Below are 21,035 nucleotides of genomic sequence, written 5' to 3' on the forward strand. Positions count from 1 at the left end.
TCATACAAATATTTTTGCTTACATGTGAGAAGAAATAAGAATCTGGTCCCAGAAGTTAAATTTCTGGGTCAAAAGCATGCATATTTTAACATTTTGGTAAATAACGTCATTGTTCTTCAAAAACCCAGTGCTGGTGTATACCTCTCCTAATGGTCTGTTTGGGTGCCTGGTCCCCCACACTCTTGGTAATCCCTGTCACTCTGTTAGCATCTCATTTGGATTTATATTGCTTTTGAGTAGGTTTGAAGGTGTTTTTCTGTATTTATTGGTCTTGTTTTCCTTGATGAATTGTCTGTAATTGTTGCACAAGTTTTCATGGGGTTTTCTTTTTCTTGGGAATTTATAAGAACTTTATCCGTATTAATACTACAGTTTTTTTTTCAGTTTATGTTGTTTGTTTATAAATGGTTTTTTTTTTTTTTTTTGCCACTTTTTAATCAGTTGTGTTCTTTTTTGGCCCCTAGGGTTTATGTCATAATTAAAGTTCTTCATGTGCCTTAAAATGTATTTTTTAAATTTTCAGCCACATTTTCTTTGAACATTTTTATGGTTTCACATTTTCAGTTTAAATGTGATATTTCTGGAATTTATTTTGACTTAAGGAATGAAGATAGAGATGCAGCCTTAAGGTTCCCAAATGGCCAGCCGCTGTCTCCATGCTGTCATTCAGACATTATGTTTTCTTCCTGTGGAATCCTTCAATTTGGGATTTTCTGACTGATAAATGTATTGTGTTTAGAGTGCAAGCTGCATATGTGAAGTTGCGGGATTCCCACAGAAATAAAGAACACTGTTGGTTTTTGCTGGTTTAGGAGATGAGGCGTATGTGTCAGACAGGAAATCTTAGAATCTGTCAAGTGCTGGGAGCAGAAAGAAAACTTCTAAGAGGGACTACAGTGTTCAGGTTGCAGGTTCACCTCTAGTGTGTCATGGGGCTTAATCCTTTCTGCAAAAAAGATCCAGTTTAAACTAAGGAGACAGTTTTTCATGAAAATATCTTTGACGTTGAATGTTCTTAAATAAATAGCGTTTGTTTTTATAGAAGTTTGACTCTGTAATTAGTCTAAATTCGTAACTAACTCACTAGAATTCATCAATCCTCTTAAATGGGAGACAGTGTAATATTACTGAAGTGGTGGATGGAGTTTTATGAGTAGTAAAACTTAAGACTGAGTATATAGTTAGTAAGCTGAAACATACCTCTGAGGATTCAGTCTCCTTATTTTATCATCAAAGGCCTAAAGTGGAAGTAGTGAAAGTTGTGGAATTAGGACAGTGTTGCAGTTGTTGTCGACTGTAACCTGTATTACAGAACATCAAGTGGTTGAAGCCAAAAGGGGGAAATGGCAGCTGTGACTGTAGCATGGATGAGGTTGTGAGATGTAAGGGGGACATCTGAGTTCGGGAGGCGAATGAAGACTCAGCTGCTTTTAGTTCTTGCCAAAGAATGATAGCAAATAGGCCGGGTGTGGTGGCTCACGCTTGTAATCCCAGCACTTTGGGAGTCTGAGGCAGGTGGATCACCTGAGGTCAGGAGTTCAAGACCAGCCTGGCCAACATGGAGAAACCCCATCTCTACTAAAAATACAAAAATTAACCAGATGTGGTGATGGGCCCCTGTAATCCCAGCTACTCAGGAGGCTGAGGCAGGAAAATCGCTTGAACCCAGGAGGCGGAGGTTGCAGTGAGCCGAGATTACATCAGTGCACTTCAGCCTGGGTAACAGAACGAGACTCTGTCTCAAAAAAAAAAAAAAAAAAAAAAAAAGGAAAGGCAAAGAAAAAAATCAAGTAAGAGTCGAGCTGTGGGTAGCCGACAGGATCTCTGTGTTGACACAGGACAAATTTGGGATACATAGAGGAGCACGTTTAAGACTTAGAGTAGAAAAAGGGTATCTATGAATTAGTTACGTTTTCTCTGAAGCTTCCTATGAATTGAAAAGAACAGGGCCGTCTGACATACACGGGAAAGGAGGAAGGGTTTCGCTGCTTGCACGTAAGACCAGCATATGGTTTTCCATGTTTAAAATTTGAATGCAGCAAAATCTAAAACTTAAGAATCATCTTATGAACATCTGTGGGAAATGTACTTTCAAAGCTTATTGATTTGCTTAAAACCCAGATATGACTCCCCATAGTTCTTGTCTTCTTTATTCTAAGTATTTAAGCGTAAATTGCAGTATATTACTTTAAAGTATTTTCTGAGGCCTATGAACTTCAGAGTCAAAACATTTAACTTGGTAATGTTTGTCAAGATATTAAATTTAGTTGGACTCCATGAAAAATTATGGAACATAAGCCATCTCAAAAGTGTATTTATTCTTCTGATTTTAACCCATTTATGCTGGAGGTTGCAATTTTTTTTGTGAAAAATCAAGCCTTGATGGTGACCTTAAGCAATAGGATACAAATAAATTCCACAAGCTCGGCGTTGCAGTAATGGAACACTAGGCATCAATGGGTTAAGATGAACATGGAGCTTAATTTGAATCAGGTGCATATATTTTGAGTTTTTTGGTAATGTATCATATTCCCACAAAATTAAAAAATATCATTGGTATATGTAGAACCAGCAGAGAAATGCAAAACATTGAACAATAATGTTAGTGTAGACTCTATGTCATAATTTATGAATAATATTTAATGGGAATAGATGAATGGTGTAAAACATTCTGTAACATATTTGTCTTCTTTGTAGTATAGCTAGGGCCAATTCTTTAAGTATAACTTTAGCAGCAGAATTTCTGAATTGTAAATTATGGCTTCAGTGGAATGAAGTACTCTTAAAATAAGTGGTTTTTGAAGGTACTTGGCAGATTTAACCTTTCAAAATAGCCTGAGGCATTATATTTGGTACCAAAACTACCAGCATTCTCCAAATGAGAGAGAATTAATTTCCAGGATTAAAGTAGGATTTTGAAAACATAAGCTTCACACTGAAGAGACAGACACATGATGAGTTGAGGTCGTTGACAGTGACAGCAGAGAGATTCACAGTTCTCAGTGGATTTGGTTTCAAATTCTGCAGCCTCATTCTGTTGTCACTTAATACATACTGCCCTCCTACCTCTTGTGGAATCTCCTTAGCATCATAGCACAGACTTGAGACCCCAAATTAGGAAATAGATGGCTGAGGACTCCAGACTCGCTGATGGGTTTAGAACTTGTTCTGTCATACCAAGCACTTAATTCCAGTGCTTAGAAACATTTGCTATTTGCTGAATGAGTGAGTGCCTTATTTTGGTTGGAGAAACAGGTTTATTTTCATGTTCTACGAGAACTGCTATTGGAACCAAGAGTTGTGAATACACAAAAATATATTTCTGAGGGCCAGGCTATTGTTACGGTTTAGCATTACACTGCCTTTTCTTGCCCTGGCACACACACACATATATATATATATATGATCTAAGTGGCTGACTTCATTGAAATATTGTTAAATTTAACTCTATAAAAAATAAATGTTTGACCGGGTGCGGTAGCTCACACCTGTAACCCCAGCACTCTGGGAGGCCGAGGCAGGCGGATCACCTGAGGTCAGGAGTTCAAGACCAGCCCAGCCAACATGGTGAAACCCTATCTCTACTAAAAATACAAAAATTAGCGGGCATGGTGGTAGGCGCCTGTAATCTCAGCTACTTGGGAGACTGAGGCAGGAGAATTGCTTGAACCTGGGAGGCAGAGGCTGCAGTGAGCTGAGATCCACACTGCTGCACTCTAGCCTGGGTGACAGAGTGAGACTCTGTCTCAAATAAATAAATAAATAAATGTTTTATAATCTCAGGAAATGAATCAAGTATGACTTTAGCTTTGTAGAACCAACTTGGATTTCAATTGTTATGATACCCAGCGGCTAACAGGATAAGAAGGGCACCACTCCATTCAAAATAGGATTGTGATTCTCTGTGTAGAAATGTGTGCATTTTCATTTTTCTGTGATAAAAATGGCTTCTAATATTCTATATTTTAGTGTCATGTTAGAGATTTCATTCCATGCTCATTTGTTCATTCACATGTATTTTTATTTTTAGCTCTAAGCGAAAGACATGAGGCCTCAGCCTGAAATGAGGTTGTTTTGAGGTCATCTGATTTCTGACTAGAAGGTGAGCGATCGCCTCGTCCTGAAACCACTTCAGCCCGAATGGTAAATGGCAAAGCCAGCGAGAGCGAGGCCTTCATGTGTTTCCGTGTCTGTGCTGCCCCAGTTCCTTCCTCTTCAAGATTAAAAACATTTTAAAGTTGTAAACCAAAGGTATTAAACAACATACTGACATATCTTACCTAAATTAGCTCAAATGTTTTACAAAAGGGCTTACATCATAAATGCTAATTAAACCTTTTAGAGCTGTTTAAACATGGCTTTTTAAAGTGAGCTCTTGTGAGCTACCTAATCAGCAGCAAAGTATTTATTATATGAAAAAAACCTGAGCCATTAGGAATTAGAGATTGAAATAATTTTTTTTAAACAGTAGGGTTTGCTCTTAAAAGGGAATCCAGACTTACAGGTTTTTAGACTAGAAAGTAAGGATTCTTGCCACAACTTTTTTTTTCTATGTTAAAGAATTTTAATGTTTTATGTATATGTGTGTGTTTATTTTACTTTTTAAAATATGAAGTGCCTATGGAGAATGTTAGTTGTATCAGTTAGCTTTGAAAGATTATATGTTCAAATATATTTTATAGTTGAAGATAATACAATGGCTTCTTTTCACATTTTAGTAAAACTTTTTTTGGGTGGAGGGGAGTGTTATTTAATTATTAAATGTATTCTGATGGACCATGTCCTTTTAAATATGTTGAGGTAGCAGTGCTTATAAGGCAGTTACTATGTTTAACTCTCCTAAAAATAGAATTCCAATAAGGTTTTTACTTGGAGTTCAGATTCACACTAAGCTGTTATTTCAAATAAGTGGTTCTTTATGCTGCTTCATTTCTTTTACTACATGTAACAGCATTAATAACAAATATAGTACCATAGATTTACTTATCTTTAGCCTAAATTGTGCAGTCATTTAATTGATGAGATGCTGAGGAAATTAAATTTCATCTCATTCTGGAGGGTGCTACAGAAGGCAAATTGTGAGGAACTGAAAACATCATCATTTTTTTTAAGTCATCTTTATTTTCATGTTTCTCTTCTAGAGACTCAGTTGTCATGTTATTCTATGTTACTTAATTGCCCTACAAACAGTATTTTCTTACTGCTTAATCTCAGATGTTGACAGTAATTTAACATTTATAAAATGTGTTCTTTTTCTTCATGTATGTGGCTTTCTGTAATGATAGGGAGAATTATTCACATACACTAAGAAAAAATTACTCACAAGCTGGCCATGGAAATCTGGGCCCCGTTAGGTTGACTGGGAGAGCAGTGATTTTATGTGTGTGGGCTGTTAATAATTTCTGCTTCCCCGGGCCAGCTTTGCCTTGTTCTTAAAGAAAAACCAGTGTGCACTCAGTGGTTCTTTGTTTTACCATATCTCCTGATGTGTTGTTTTATGCTTTTGGAAATATGAACTCTGAACTCTTGATTTTCTATGGAATAATTAGATAAACTGGTCTAAGTAGCATGGTCTTTAAGCCTACAGCAAAAGTTTTGTTTATACAGCTCACTTTTGTATATTAATATTTTTAATAAGAAATAATACTAATGTTTTTATTTTTGGAAATTTTTGCCAAAAAGTTTTTTTTTCTTTTTCAAAAAAGGCCTACCTCTTTTTGGTTAGAACAGCTTTGAAGAGCGTCTTTCTTAGTTCATGTGCTAAAAGTTAATGTAATAGAAGCACAAAGACTTTAACCACTATTACTCAACTAAAAAAAGAGTTTCTAAAGGTGAACAAAATCTATAATTTTATTTATGCATCTGAATTTCTGTCACCATGATGACAACTTTTAAAAGAAAATAAAGACAGAACTAATGCCACTTTAAAGGCTCAGATTGTAAATATGAAGATATTTTGACCCAGTACATATTCCATAATTAAATAGGTGGTGTGTATGAGTATTGTGTAATATTTATTTTGCTGTATGAAAACTGCCTTGTTTTTAAATAAAACTGTAATGTTAGACTTAAGAGCTTATAATGGTAAGATGATAAAAAGTATTAACTTAAAATGTTTTGAAAATTGTAAAAGTAAATATTGACCATTTCTAAGAAAGTCTTTCCTTTGACATTGTTTAATTTGTTTCCTTTTTGTTTTTTAGGTTTGCAATTTTTTTTGGTGATGGCATGTTCAGAATCTTGGATCCCTAAGTTCAATATATTGGAAATATTTAGGAACTCTGGAAATTATGTTGTTTTCGCATACTTAGTAACTTACTAGATGAATCAGTAGATTTCACTAAAGTATATATAATCACAGATAATTATGATCTTGTACTTCTGGGTTGACATGCATGTCTCACATTATGTCTGTCAGTATTAGTGTCATGCTTTGGAGACAATTATCTTTTGAAGGTTTTGGGGTTCTTACGAACCTCAGTTTTCCCAGGCAGTTTATGTAATTCCTCCTATGCCTATTCTTGTCTTTTCTATCTGCTTGCAGTGTAAGTTACTTAGATCAGAGGCAGTTATTTTTCAGGAAGAAATAAATCATCAAGTGACAATCCTAAAGGCAGTAATGACGAAATTTCAATCTGGAACCGGTCTCGGAATGTCCTGTATTAGAATATACAAAGTCCACCCACATTATATCCAAATATACTTGTGGCACAATGCTACCAGTTTTCAAAATGAGATGTTATTATGTAGGGCAGAAGTGCCAATGAGGAGGGAGAAGAAGCTGTTCAGTGGCCCTCCAGCCGCCACCTCCTTCTATTATTGGGTGAATGAGTTAGTGCAAAATTAGTGGCCAAAAGGTAGACAGTGTGAATGAAAGGGAGGAGAAGGAAAGAAACTTTAATCTCCAGGAAAGATTATTTATCCTTTAAAAAATGGAAAGTTGAGTGTGTTCCATGTACCTGAACATGCTATTTAAAACTGTGGGCTGCTTTCAGAATGTAGACTAATGCGTTCTCGACCATTGGAATGAATGAAAATTTGTATTTGATAGGAGAGTCAGAAAGTCCTTGAGCAGTTATCTTTTTTTCTTAGCTGTTCCTGGGATTAAGAGACTTGAGAAGCATTCTGGGGCAGATACATATGATGGTCAAATAATTGACCAAAACAGGGGAAGACTGACTGTTAAGACGACATTCAGAGCAACTTGGAAATGGATCAAGGGGAAAGGATGAAGAGAATGCACGGAACTATAGAGACTGAGTAGAAGCTCAGTGGCATGTTCATATATTCGTTTATTGGAAGTTTCATTGTTGGTGGATTATGCAGTATTTCTGAAACTAGTGTATAGCAGAAGTTTTCATAACATTTCTATTAGCTGGCTTTTGGAAGCTGAATAGTCTACCTCAATACCCCTGGCTCCTTTTTGCTTTGCTCATTTTAAGAGAAATTGGCTGATAATGTATTTAATAGAAAGCACAGTGAAAACATTAAGTAGGTTTTTTAAGGCCAGGCGCAGTGGCTCACGCCTGTAATCCCAGCACTTTGGGAGGCCAAGGCAGGCTGATCACTTGAGGTCAGGAGTTCAAGACCAGCCTGGCCAACATGGTAAAACCCTGTCTCTACTAAAAATACAAAAATTAGCCGAATGCGGTGGTGGGCACCTGTAATCCCAGCTACTCAGGAGGCTGAGGCAGGAGAATTGCTTGAACCCGGGAGATGGAGGCTGCAGTGAGCCGAGATTGTGTCACTACACTCCAGCCTGGGCGACAGAGTAAGACTCCATCTCAAAACAAACAAACAAACAAAAACAAAAAACCCACATTAAGTAGGTTTTTAAAAGTCACGTTAAATTTTAATCTGAACCTCTATTGCCTGTTAAGCCGCTTTCTCATTACGACAGACTTTTAGAAACTTTTATTCTGTGATACTTTCGTCAGTAGAGGTGTTTCCTTTTAGCCAATTCTAGCCACAATATTGACTGGACCCAGGCATTTGATACACCCGGAAGGAATTAACCAGGCAGGAGAAAACTTGGTCCCTACTGGAATGAATATTTTAAAGACCATCTTAGATTCTGAAAACTGTGAGTACAAATGAAAGAGACTCAAGAGGGAAAAACTTCAGAGCCTAAGAATAAAAATGGTGGTGGGATTGGGGGATAAACTCGCCCAGAGCTCACTTAAAGTGCTCTCAGGGAAGGAAGTGACTTTCCTGGGGTGGATGAGATGGTGCATGCAGGGCCTGGAGCTGTAGGCGTTCTGATGTTGGGTAGCTCACACTAGCGGGCTGTAGTGTGTTAAGAGTAGTGGCATGTGATCTTAGTGGCATATTGATACATTTCCTAACAGTGAGTTTGATTTTGTTCTGGTATGTTCTGAATGGATATGTGGCTCAAAGATTAACTTAGCTAAAAATAAGTATATTAGATATTAGGGAAATATTATTAATAAAGGTCTTCTCTCCCTGTTGGATAACTTTAGAAAATAATGTAGACAACTGAACGTAGTGGAGATGATGGCATGAATACTGTCAGGGTTTGATGCTTGCTTCCTAGAAACTTCCTAGAAATAGAACAGATCTAGACATAGGGAAATAAGGTTCCAAATAAAACCTTACACTTTTACTCTGATTTTGTGTTGGCCTCAGTTGTACTAGAAGAGTGTTTCCGTATGTGTCACTTGGGGAATCTGCACCTTCTGGCTCACTGCACTTCACAGCCCAGCATATCACTGAGAATTCAGAAATCTTACTCTTTACCCAGGGATGAACACATCCTTATGAGTTCAGGTGCACTAAATACATAGGAACACCCAGAGAAAATGAGCACAAAACAATGGTTCTTTTTATTTTGGAAGTTTCAGACAAACTCTTTGGAAAATCTGAAGAAATCTATGGATCCTTTTCCTGGGAAGACTGCACAGACATACATATTCGTGTGGTTTCTGTGGGTGTAGGGACTGGCCCTGGTCACGTGTCAGGAAGCCCCGATCCAGAAGATCGTCTTCATTTTACCTTGGCCGGCGATCTGACTCTGTTCTCGCGCCTATGCGTGATTGATTCTCTGTCGCCTTGGAATGGAGCGTCAGGTCTTGAAGGTCGCTCACTGCCTTTCCAAGCATAGAACTGAGCCACACGGCAAGAGCTTCCTAATGAAATGGACAGAAACTGTCTGCAAAGGGCTGCCCCAGAAGCACAGGTGATAGAAATAGAGTCCAAGGCACTAAGGCGTGCTGAGCCACAGTCCTCCTAGGCGATGCCTCCTGCTGGCTTAGTGGGTTTATTTCGTAAGTTGAGTACTATTGTCCTGTTTTTAAAATGAACATATTTCTTCTAACATTTCTAACAGTTATGAAAGTTTTCTCCCTAAGTGTGACTTTTTCTTATGTCTTGGGGTATCAGATTTACGGTGTAACGTGTACTTCAAATTATAGCAGTGACTGGAAATTTAGGATTCTTTTGTTTCGTAACACTTAAATCTGCAGCACATTTTCAGGAAAATGGGCAAGTTTCACAGATAATTCCTTCCTTATTCCTTTCAGATTTTACAATTGTATGGTTATTTCTGAATTTGGTTAATTTGTTTATAAGTGTAGTGGACATTTAACAGAACAGATGCACCCGGTTATCTGATTAGAAACATGTTTCAACACAAGGGTCTCTTTGCATGGTTCCAATCTCTGTTTTGGGATCTGGGATTCTCCACCTGTTACATCGTTCGCTGGAACTTTCCTGCAAAATACAGCCTCACTGAGAGGCACATCATGGAAGAATGAAGCAGCCTGAAGAAACTGTAATATTGGGACAAGTGGAGAGATGGAAGAGCACCATCAGAGGGTGCCGCCGCACATTCGGGAGGCATCCCAGGCGCATGGCTCTTTGTATGTGAGACAGGATACCACTGTCTTTTATGCATTGGACTGGTAACCAGATAAAATAACCTTGTAAAACAGACCTTTTATGTAAGAAAAGTAGAACTCTCACCTCGCAAACATTGCTGTCTGTTGCGGATGAACCCAGCAGCAGGAGGGGAGCCAGGTCAGTCCACTTGGCCTGAAAGTTAACGTCATGTATTCAGATGTGAAGGGGTTTCTGTGCATGCTTTTGAAGTATTGTGTTTGGGCTTTTACAACGTGTGCCTCACTGTTTCGCATCTACAGAGAGAGTGCCCCTGCAAGAGGAACCTGAGTGGATCCATGCCCACATCTGCATTCTCTGTCCTCACTACTTCTCCCTGCTGGTTGATACAAATGTGGGGATAACGTCAAGCACAAAGGAGTCTAAAATTGATTAGGGCTGGGTGTGGTGGCTCACGCCTGTAATCCTAGCACTTTGGGAGGCCAAGGCAGGAGGACTGCCCAAGGCCAGGAGTTCAAGACTAGCCTGGTCAACATAGCAAGACCCTGTCTCTACAAGAAATTAAAAAATTAGCTGGGCGTGGTGGTGTGTACTTGTAGTCCCAGCTGTTTGGGAGGCTGAGGCCGGAGGATCGCTTGAGCCCAGGTGTTTGAGGCTGCAGTGAGCTATGATCATGCCATTGCACTTCATCCCAGGTGATGGAGTGAGACCCTATCTCTTATTTAAAAAAAAAAAAAAAAAAAAAAATTGGAATCCTGTTTATCTATGTTGCTTTTCTTTGCCAAGTAATCATAGTACAGTTCCTTTCTAGCCCTTTGAAATGTTGCCCAATTTTAGCCCTTTTGTCATAAGTCAAGATAGAAGCATCACAGTTTGTTCCATCGTATTCCCTCCCATTGTCATGTTTTGCTCTGGGGATGGGAGGTTTTCAGTTGCCTCACTGTAAAGAGTCCACTTGCTGCCCTTCATTTCTGTCTCCCTTCCTGCAGGTTCTTGGGGGGAAATAGAATAGATGTGGATGTGGGCTTAGGGATCTGGGTTGTCTAAGGTTTGCCTGTAAACATTTTGCAGCATCGTATCTTTTTCTTTTTCTTTTTTTTTTTTTTTTGAGACAAAGTCTCACTCTGTCACCCAGGCTGGAGTACAGTGGCACGATCTCAGCTCACTGCAACCTCCATCTCCTGGGTTCAAGTGATTCTCCTGCCTCAGCCTCCTGAGTAGCTGGAACTACAGGTGCCTGCCACCATGCCCAGCTAATTTTCTTTGTTTGTTTAGTAGAGATGGGGTTTCACCATGTTGGCCAGGCTGGTCTTGAACTCCTGACCTCAAGTGATCCGCCCACCTCAGCCTCCCAAAGTGCTGGGATTACAGGCATGAGCCACTGCACCCAGCCAGCATTGTATCTTAAAGGTAACCTTTTAGTTGTGTGGATGACAGTTGTCTCCACTGGACATCTCTCCATGCCAGGTCCTCTGCTGGGTGTTGGTGTTCACTCTTCCCTCCAACCACCATATTCCCTTGAGGCCAGGAATGGACCTCAGTGTGCCTCAGGCATGGGAAGACCCAACACTGGCCTCTCTGGAGCTCACTGTCTTCTGGAGTTCTGAGTTAAGGAGGTAGTTGAAGAGACCCGTGTATGACCCCCAGATGCCAGTAAAACCTATCATGTACAGAGAAAGTGGTCATGTTATAATAAGATTTTGAAAGCAAGATTCATCAAAAAATAGGGCAAATTTGCGGTCCCACATGAACCTGCATTGAACCCTCATTGACTATCCAGGTATGTATTACTTTAAAAAAATTAAAACTAACATAACTCTTAAAAACATATTAGCAAATTACCCTGACATATTGAAAACAGGATATTATTCTAAAATTTCTCTTTTATGTATATTGCCTTTTAGAAATCCTACAAATGTGCATTGTGTAAAAGGATATAGTCTACAATCATTTTCTGACTCTTCCTCTAATAAAAATTCAATGGCCTAATTATTTAAAGCCTGGTCGTTTGAAATTATTTTTTGAGAAACATTTTAAAGCATGATACTATTTTTGCTTTTCATGTAATGTACAAGTATTCTCAGAAGCTGCTTGTATATGTTTGTGTTCCACATATAAAAATATTGTAAACAGGGTCCATGTATTTCTCCAGTGAGAGTTTCTGATCTTTTGACTGTAATTACCAAGTGCTTGAGGTTGGGGTGACTGGAAGTGAATATCAAGCTTTTCTGTGCCTGGAACCAACTTTGTCCAAATAAAATAGCTTTGTACTATGAAGGAGTTTTAGTAAGTAAATTTTGTTTTAAAAAATCCATGTGAGTTGAAAGGAAATGAAGAAGATCATATAAATATGATGATCTAAATCAATGTTCTGCAACTTTTCTACCCAGTCACCAGTGAGAGTGAGTCAGTAGAAATGAGGGGGGAAGGGAGTGAGGGGAGACCCCCATCTTGACTCAGCAGTGGTGAGGGCTGGTGTGTCCTGCAGACCTGGAGCCAAGCTCAAGGGGACTTGAGCACCAGGAGCCCCCACATTTCCTGAATGACCGGTGGAGGGCGGGTGCCAGCCTGTGGCAAAATAGGAAAGAAAAGGACAGGATGGGGACTTCACCAATTTTTTTTCAACCTTAAATTGTTCCTTAAACCTTCATGTCCTTTTCTCTACGGTATGTTCTTATTTAGTAAAATAAAAAAGTTTGTAATCCTGAGTTCTCTAAAGATATAAAATTTTTTTATTGGTTTGTGAAGTCAGAAGGATGAGAGCTGCTGTTTGTTGGAACTGTGCAATAAATATTAGCATATTCAGGTTTCAATTCTGCCTACAGGACCTGTTTGCTTTTCTTTATCTCATAACCCATAACTCACAGGACACTAACCAGGGTGTCCGAGAACAGTGTGGGAAAGTTTAGATAATTACTTCAGCATTGCTGTGTGATGGGAGACGTTGTTTTAAAAACCGAGTGTGGTAGAGGTTAAAAGTACAGCCGTTACCATCCTGTTTCAACCAATGCTTGACCAAGAACACTTTCTGGAAATCTCTTGAACAGATTTCCAAAAGTTACATGTGAAAAAGCACTGAAACCTCAGATAACGCAAAGATCCACTACAATACGGCGTTGAGGAAATCATTTACACTACCTTGCTGATCACTTTTCACGCTTGATCTTAGCCGAAAGGCCAAGAAGTGATGTGGATAACTTTTCAACCTGTAAAATAGCCACCAACCTGCAAAAAAACTAATTGAACACTAATAAATGACCAAAATTGATGCAGTGGTTATAACTTGTGCTATTTTTATTTCTGATCATCCACAATATCAAGTTTAAGACTGACTGCCTATGTCATAGTTTTGTGTGACTAGACTACTTTTATTAATTGGCTTTAAAGAACTGGACAAAAGGACCCTGAAGGAAGAGAAACCAAGGATGAATCCATGAGGTATTCGGGCTGTGTGGCGATTGCCTTCATCTTGCCAGTAGAAGGGCATTTTCCAGAAAAATTTAGGCTGAATACCCATTTTTATACCTCGCCCGATTGAGTGCCAGCCACTGTGCCAAGTGCTGTATATGTACTGTGTGAAGGAGAAAATTTCCAAGAAAGATACTGAGATTTCTTCCTTGGCCTGTTTAAAATTGGGATTGATACCCTTCCTCAATGGATGCCGGCAGGCAGGAAGTTCAGAGGAAGTCAGTGATCTCCAGTCAGATTCACAATTCTCCAGAGTGTGTCCTTTTATCTCCCAGGATCTTGCAAAACTCGTGCTGAATTGCTCATTAGGGAAAGCTTGCCATACGCTACATTAAGTGTTTCCCTTAGAGACTTTTTCTAAGGAGGCCCAACATTGAATTATTAAACCCTGGGCTATGATTAGTGAGGCAGACACCTGCTTTCTGTATTCTCTGGGACTTGAAAGCAAGAATGAAATTACTGAATAAAATGAAATTGGTACGAGGGATATTTTGGACTTCATTTGCAGTATTACTCCGCATCTCCTCCCGTGGGTACGACAGCTGTCAGCAAGGGCTTTTAAATTCCACAACACTGGAAGGCATTACTTTGCCATTAAAATTTTGAATTGAATTTATTTTGAACATTCCCAATTTTGCAGCAGAGAAAAGATGCTAAATCAATACTGAGTGAAATGATTTTGCCTAAAATATGACATGACTAAAAATTGTGTAGATTTGCAGTTTTGTAGTTGGAAGAGGAAGCACAAGTTTTTGACTGGGTCCCTTGATGACACAGAAGCAGGGAGTTTATCTCAGTCTCCCTCCAAGCTTCATTTTTAGTCAATATCTCAGAAGTTCTCCCTTAGGAATTAGGATTTTCTTTACCTCCTGAATGGTTGTCAGTGACCTTTTACGGCCCCATTTTGACCTTAGAAACCCACATCACAGAATTGATTAGCATGCCATTTTAAAAGCCCCATTTGTGGAATCTAGAAAATATTGGGATTATTGTCAGGTAGTTTTCCCACTTTCAGAAATAAGAAATTACCTTTCCAAATGTGAGCGACTATGTGACTCTGGGACAGCTCGGACTGTCTCCCTTGTCTCTTGTAGGGCCTGATTCAGCCAGTCTCTGGCTGGGTGGCTTCATTGAACTCCTGAATGGTTGGATTTCTTGATGATTTTAGGAAGTTTAAGGCAGATGTTGGAGCATTGCTTTTCACATCTAGCAGCATAAGCAATTTCTGTGTTTTTGTTCATTTCTCTAGTAAGTCATTGTAACAAATTGTAGTTTCTGTCTCCTCCCTGGATTTTATTTTTTAGATTTATCTGTTTAAATTGAGATTAAGTAGGATAATTCAGTAGCTGCAATTTCTTCTAAAATTAAAAAACTGCCATCAGCAGCTGATCTAAAACCCATCTTATACTTAGTGTTATATATAATATATCAATCCTAAATTCTGGCAAAAAAAAAAAAAATGAGAATTTGGTCTGAGTGGAGTAAAAGACTCCATAAAAGCCGTTTCTCTCATCTTTGTGTGCCTGGTCTTTGCCTCCAACCTTCCTGGCTCTCTTTCGTCATGAGGTTGATGACCACCTTACAGGTTTGAAACTTAGAGCAAGAATAAGAAGGCAGTGATGGAAGGGAAGTGCCCAGGGATGGGCACTGATTCTGAGCTAGGGACAGGCAGTATTGGTTTCTCTGTAGGTTTTCATGAGTGCTGAGCACTGCACATTAACTCTTCCCTTGTCAGCTCTGTCCCTCCTCATCTTCCTCTTGCCTGATGGAAACTTTGAATGCTCAAGTATCCTTTCAGTGGCACAAGATAACTGTTTTAGCACACTGTTGCATTGGTGCCTCGGTGGACTTCTGGTTGTAAGTGGGCAGAATTTTCCATAGACTTAGGTTCTGCTGAATTATTGAAAAGATCACATTTCTCGACAATTGGAATTTGTCCCTTTCCATTCTCGCTTCCTGTCTCTCCCCACCTTTTTCGGAATGAGAGTACAGCGGAATTGTCTTCTCAGAGAGCTATTCAAGTAGGGGAACTTGAGAAGCACAGTGCAGCTGGACATAATGTTGAAGTAAATTCTTTTATTTTTGCACATTGATGATGCTTAACTAGGCTTCAGGCACTGTTCTGGGCTCTTGGGAAGCAAAAGACACAAAGTGTGGAGTTGTCATTCTAGCAGAGGTAAACGAATGGCATGAGTGAATTCGAATATGAGAGAGCTCATGGGAAAGAGCAGGCAAGTCCTCGGGATGCTGGGCTGGGATAGAGGGCAGGTCTCAGTATTCCAGTACGAACTTAGGGAAAAAGATGTGAGAAAGACGATGTTTATGTCAGTTGGGATTGACCCAGAGGTTTGTCTTAAGGAAAAGAACTGTTGAAATTTCTCCAGCCAGTTACTGCTTTTCCAGCCACTCCTGGACCCATCTAGAAGCCCTTGCTGTTTCTAAATGCTGCTGGGCACATCCTGCTTGTTTCTCCTGCTGTCATTCCTCTTGCCCAGAGGTTTTTTTTTTTTTTTTTTCCCGCAAAGCCTAGCCCAGGTGGCATCTCCGTGACATTATTTATGGAGGTGGGCATGATTGTAACAAACTAGACTGCAAGATACAACACTTAAGATTGTGGCGGTTCCACTAAGGGAAGGAGAGTGTTTCTAGATGGGGCCTTAAAGGGTGACCCACATCCCCAAAGGGCTTAGGAGGACACTCCAGGCCGAGATAAATCCACAAACTAAACAGCATGAGGAATGGTGAGCAGAGTCAAATCCAAGGGTGTTTAAAACGCAGATCAGGGAGGGCTGCAAACTTGATGCTAAGGAGTGGGAGTTAATTGCACAGGAGAAGCCACTTCCGTCTTCCGGGGCTTCTCTCCTGTGAGAGTTTCCACCAAGGAGGGGGAAAATTCATTGGCTCTTGTGGGTTCCCAGTTTTTAATCTCTGGCAGGTGAGGAACAGAAGAGAAGGTGGTTAGTAAAAATTTCCTATCTTCCATCTCTCCATCCTTGTTTTTCCAAAATTCAGATAATTATTTTATAAAAATGACGTAATTTGTAAATAATTTTAAATAGTGCATAAAAATAAACAACAAAATTCACTAGCTCACTACTGCTAATACTCCATTCACTGTCATTTCAGATTCCTTTGTTCTCAGCCGTGTGCAGTGTACGTTATCCGATCACGGCATCTTTTTCAAGGCCTCTCTGCACGGATGTAACCAACTCCCTGTTGCTGGAAGTCAAGCGGTTTACAATTCTTTTTATTCAGGTTCTCTCCAATTTTTGACTCTTATAAACTCAGTTTCAGTGACTCGCCTGTATAATTTTTGCACTTACCCAATATCTCTTGCTAGAAATTATGGACACTTTGAAAAATTGAGATGTCTGTAACTGAGGTGCACAGTGCTAGAATTCTGTACTGCAAATACTCCCTGTGGGCATTGTGTGTGTGCACGCGTGTGGTTTCAAAGCGTTTTAGCGACAGCCTCTTTCCTCAGATGTGCATGGTACCACTGCAGGGTGGGTAAGGGAGATGGTGGGTAAGGGTACCCAGCAGGTGGGTGAGGAAACTGGCCTCCTAACCACTTCCCCAGTGCATGCCCCCAGCACCACCTGCCCATAAAGCGCATTTGCAGCCAGCTTTCAAAGCACTGACTCAGGCCAACCCCAACAAAAGCTTTTGTAGTATAAAATGATTGGAACAAATCATAGCCAAACTGAAAACAGAACTTTCTACTTTCCTCCCCAGAAACCGCTTTGATTCCTAGTTCGAGTAGCCTAATTAGGCAGATCAAAGAGACAACACGTTTTTCTGAGAAGTTGAAAATCATACCGCAAAATTATGTTGTGTTTCTCAATGTAGGAAGTTGTTACAAGGGTTAAGTGTGAATGCTGTCTTAGTTGTAGGGGAAAGCACCTTCTGGAAGTGGTCCGATTGGACTTGCATACCTAGAGTTGCTCAGTGGTGGCCTCTATCCGTGCCATCCTCCCAGCCACTTTGTGGTCATAAGATCTCGCGATAGTTTCTAGACTAAATCGTCGCGTACTACACAATGAGTGGAACTGAAAGTGTTACTTAAGGACTCCATGTCCCATTAGGTGGAAGGCTTGGATTAGGCGGAAGTCATAAATTCTATTCTTTTTAAAAAATGAGGCCAGGTGGAGTGGCTCACACCTGTAATCCCAGCACTTTGGGAGGCCGAAGTGGGTAGACTGCTTGAGCCTTGTTTCGAGACCAGCCTAGGCAACGTGGCAAGACCCCCATCTCTACAAAGAATACAGAAAATTAGCAGGGGGTGATGGCTCATGCCTGTAGTCCCAGCTACTTGGGAGGCTGAGGTGGAAGGATCACCTGAGTCCGGGGAGGTCGAGACTGCAGTGAGCTGAGGTTGCGCTACTGCACTCCAGCCGGGGTGACAGAGTTAGACCCTGCCTCGAAACAAAACGAAAAGAAAAAAAATGAGCACTACTTGAAAAACTGGCTGCACCCCCCTCCCGCCCAGCGCCCACCCTGCCAGGGTGCCTGACTCCCCCGTGCCTCAGGACCCTTGCACTTGCTGCTCTCTTTGTCTAGGATGCGCCTCCCCATGCGTTCATGGCTCCATCTCTGCTAAATTGTTCCCTCCGCAGATAGGGCTCTGCCCAGCCTGTCTAGAGTGGCAGCTCTACCATGATCTCCCTTCCTCATCGCCTCCATCACGACCTCACATTATAGTTTTGTCTCCTCCACTAACTATAAGCTCAGGGAGGGCAGGGGCTTTGTTCTGTGGGTGGCTGTTTTTTCAAGACCTAGAACAATGCCTGAGATACATTAGAAATTCAATACCTATATAATATTTGAGCAAGTGAATGAGTAAATCCTTCACTGCCCTTGCCTAAGGAGTTGCAAGGAAACTTGGAGATTTTAAAGAATCTGGATTTAGAAGTAAAGAAAGTGAGGGAGTTAGGAGAAACATCCAGCAACTGTAAGAGGGAAGCTGATCTCAGAGCTGGCTCTCCAGGCAGGGCTGCCCTGAGCAGCAGGGCCATTCCTGCCGCCAGCCCCTTCTCTCCCGGAATTTTCACTTGAAGCTAGAGCCTAAAATTCCCCCAGTTGAAGGTTGACTTGTGCTAATGATAAGCATCATCTTTTAAAAATGTTTTAGTAGATTCATCATTTATATTGGGGAGCAGCAATGGTGCGGCTGTTGTGTTAGAGGCCAGGGTGACAAAAGTCAGCTGGACGGCCTCGCCAAGCTTACAGATTTTCAGTGTGACTTTGGTTGGACGATTGCCCTCCTGCTGTCCCCAGCTAAGAGAAGAGCTTTGAAGAGAGGAAATGTGGTTCAGTGGAGCGGGAGCTGTAACAGGGTGCCTGGCTCTTCCCAGGGAGGCAGCAGCTGCTCCTCTTTGGACAGAGGAGGGTGGAAATGGACAGTGTGCCTACCTGGCGGGGCGTTGAGGGTGCCCAGGGGCTAGGGAAGGGGGAAGAAGCTCGTTATTCTCCTAGACCATACCAGTAAAGAAAATTCTTACTAATACCTCTTTATAGGTTATACCTACATGAGCTTCTGGAAGTGGTCTGATTGGACTTGCATACTTAGAGTTGCTCAGTGGTGGCCTTCTACCGTGCCATCCTCCCAGCCACTTTGTGGTCATAAGATCTCGCGATAGTTTCTAGACTAATCGTTGCATACTAAACACAATGAGTAGAACTGGAAGTCTTACTTAAGGACTCCGCATCCCATTAGGTGGAAAGCTTGGATTAGGTGGAAATCATAATCATTTTATTTCCATGGGGGAATATTCCAGAAGTTGCCAAGACTCAAAGTCTATTTAAAACCAACTTTTGAAATGGAACAGAATTTGTATTTCTCCCTCCTATCCCCACTTAAGATTCAAAAGAAAGTAAAGCTTTTTATTCCTCTAAGAATGTAAATCGACTAATAGTTAAGGGAACAAGACTTCTAAGTGGTTCTTATCACTTATGCAAGCAATAAATAAATTATTCATAAATAAACTTTTCACATACTCTAAAAGAGGTACCTTGAACCTTTCTGTAGGGGATATTTAATTGGAAACAGGAACATAATTCAAACATGCATGAGATCCTAGCCTATGGAGAAAGCTTTTCGGCATAGCTCTGATGAGACAGAATTCCTGTCTCAGCTGTGAAATTACCAAGATACAGTTCCAAAGTGTGCTTTCTGACACCTCGTGTTCTGTGAGTGAGAAGTACACATGACGTTAGCAACATCAGGAAAAACTAAAGACTGCTAAAAATAGGACCTCAAGTTCACCCTGTCCACTGGGTCCTCTTGCTCACCTACCAGCTCTTAGAAATAATGCTACCAGGATTGACAGGCCTCCAGCTCAGTCCTCAAACTGAGTGTGTGTGTGTGTGTGTGTGTGTGTGTGTGTGTGTACATGCATATGCATGTGTGCCTGTGTCGTACATGTGTGTGTGCATGCGTGTGTGTGTGCCTGTGTGTTGTGCGTGTATGAGTGTGTGTGTGTGTTTGTGTGAGTCAACTGGGGATCTAGTTCAATTGCAGATTCCAATTCAGTATTTCTGGAGTGGGTCTTGGGATTCTGCCTTCCTAACAAGTTGGACGGCAAAGCCAGTGCTGCTGGTCTGTAAACTGCACAGCCTAGCAAGGCTCCAGCTTGCCAAGAACTTTCACAACAGTGTACGCTGGGGGAGGCCCCTGCAAAATTGCACCGGTTCCCAGAAATCACCAGTCTCACCAGTTGCTGTTACATATTTGATGGGCACATGATTATTTCTGACTTCCATGTGAATTCTTATCTTGACTTAGATGTTACTAAGACTATAGCAAGTAGCTTTTTTTAAAAAAAAAGTAGAATTTACAATATATTTAGTAATACTTTACATTTGTGTGTGTGTGTGTATGTATGTGTGTGTATCTGTGTGTGTGTGTATATATATATGTGTGTGTGTATATATATATATATATATATATAGAGAGAGAGAGAGAGAGAGAGAGAGAAGGAGTCTCACTCTTGTCCCCCAGGCTGGAATGCAGTTGCATGATCTTGGCTCACTGCAGCCTCCGCCTCCCGGGTTCAAGCGATTCTCCTGCCTCAGCCTCCCGAGTAGCTGGGACCACAGGTGTGCACCACCATGCCAGGCTAATTTTGTATTTTTAGTAGAGATGGGGTTTCACCATGTTGACCAGGCTAGTGTTGAACTCCTGACCTCGGGTGATCCACCCACCCCAGCCTCCCAAAGTGCTGGGATCACAGGTGTGAGCCACTGCCTGTATAATTTTTTTAACCAAGATTTATTGACTTTAAAAAAAAAATATTGCCCTGTGTGTTCAGCAGTATTGGTATTATCTACATTTACGCATAAGAAAATGGTTCAAAGTGGCATATTGCTCAAGTCTATGCTAGAACCCAAGTTTTCTAACTTCTCATGGAATGTTTGCATTGTACCAACTCTGGCTGTGGTATTACATCCTGAATGTAGAAGTGGTGAGTGGGAGGGTGTGACGAAAATGACATTTCTGGAAATCCAATAGGGAAAATACACAAATACTTTTATTATCACTGTGTGTCTCTTGAGGGATTATGAGTGGGACCGAGTGGGCTAAGGAGACAGAAAGTCTATATGAGAGTTCTTAGCCTTGCCATGTCACGTGGCAAGTGTCCTGTTGCTAATGACAAACGTACTTGACTATCTCTGAGGAAATCAGATTTAACTTGACTCTAGGCAACCTTCCA

The 21,035-nt window shown here is 40.7% G+C and overlaps 1 protein-coding gene and 1 long non-coding RNA gene across 2 annotated transcripts in view; both read left to right on the forward strand.

Moving 5' to 3' along the window:
* The window catches only part of LOC135964614 (uncharacterized), a 32,837-nt gene extending 26,472 nt beyond the window's left edge, over positions 1 to 6,365 (forward strand). The window contains exons 2-3 of the long non-coding RNA XR_010577113.2: positions 4,031 to 4,251; positions 6,204 to 6,365. This is a non-coding gene — a long non-coding RNA (uncharacterized lncRNA). The remainder of the gene's footprint in view (positions 1 to 4,030; positions 4,252 to 6,203) is intronic.
* XKR6 (XK related 6) overlaps positions 1 to 21,035 on the forward strand; it is a 339,999-nt gene that overhangs the window by 81,243 nt on the left and 237,721 nt on the right. The gene's annotated exons all lie outside the window — the stretch shown is intronic.

Source organism: Macaca fascicularis, chromosome 8 (assembly GCF_037993035.2).
Source record: "Macaca fascicularis isolate 582-1 chromosome 8, T2T-MFA8v1.1".
NCBI lineage: Eukaryota > Metazoa > Chordata > Mammalia > Primates > Cercopithecidae > Macaca > Macaca fascicularis.